The sequence below is a fragment of the Aplysia californica genome, unplaced genomic scaffold (assembly GCF_000002075.1).
Source record: "Aplysia californica isolate F4 #8 unplaced genomic scaffold, AplCal3.0 scaffold00451, whole genome shotgun sequence".
Classification (NCBI taxonomy): domain Eukaryota; kingdom Metazoa; phylum Mollusca; class Gastropoda; order Aplysiida; family Aplysiidae; genus Aplysia; species Aplysia californica.
Window position 1 is genome coordinate 349,117 of NW_004797721.1, and position 1,040 is coordinate 350,156.

The following is a 1,040-nucleotide window of genomic DNA, read 5'->3' on the forward strand; positions in this document are numbered from 1 at the left end:
AGAGAGAGAGAGAGAGAGAGAGAGAGAGAGAGAGAGCAGTGACCTTTGGGAAATAGTGACAAGAACTGTGCTGCTATACTTCGTTGACAAGCACGATGCTTTACTACGAGTCACCTACTTCAACAGACGTCAGCAGAAACAAACACCATATACAAAACAGGGAGGACAGGCCATGGATTCAGTGAAAGGAGAAAGACGAGGCCATCCTCTACCTTAGTCCAAATCTACCCTGTCAACACACGGTTAGGGCCGGGAGGAACTTGGGTGTTTACTTAGGCCGCAGTAGCTTACTCAAGTGGAAGGATAGATGTAAGCTTCGTTTTAGGCCTTGTCAGATTCAAGACAGACTGTCAAACGGACTGACTGACACACACACAGATATAGAGAGATAGTCAGGACTGGCAGATGGATAGACTTAATGATACTCTGATAAGCACAGACGAAGATACGAAAGGACAAACAGACGGATAAATAGACAGGCAGGCAGATAGACTGCCATACAGAAGGATGGGCGGAGATTTTAACAGACAGGATGATAGGCAGGCACAGACAGACAGACAGACAGACAGACAGACAGACAGACAGACAGACAGACAGACAGACAGACAGACAGACAGACAGACAGAAAGGCAAGCAGGCAGGCAGGCAGACAGACAAGCAGGCAGGCAGACAGATAAGCAGGCAGGCAGACAGACAGAGAGACAGACAGACGAATATAATGTGGACAGACAAACTGGAAAATAGGCTGGCCACAACCCCTAGCGCAACAGTGTTACAGCTGGAGGACACACACGTAAGGTAGAGTAGGCCTAGTAATGACCGAGTCATAACAGAGGCATGCGGAAACAAACCTCTAGAGTGCAAATGAAGACCCCAGTGTCGTCCCCACCTCACTAACCCTACCACACACCGATTGACCGTCAACGTGAGCAAGTCAAATTAAATTATATGTCAGTCTTTTCGTCCATACAATGTATTTCTGTATCTTCTTGTGATAAATGAGGAGCGACGAACGAGAAATGTTCGGAAAGAAATACCCC

General features: G+C 47.2%; 1 protein-coding gene across 6 annotated transcripts in view; it reads right to left on the minus strand.

Annotated features, from left to right (window-relative positions):
• Window positions 1–1,040, minus strand: part of LOC101853022 (rap guanine nucleotide exchange factor 2) — an 84,585-nt gene that overhangs the window by 50,424 nt on the left and 33,121 nt on the right. The window lies entirely within an intron of this gene.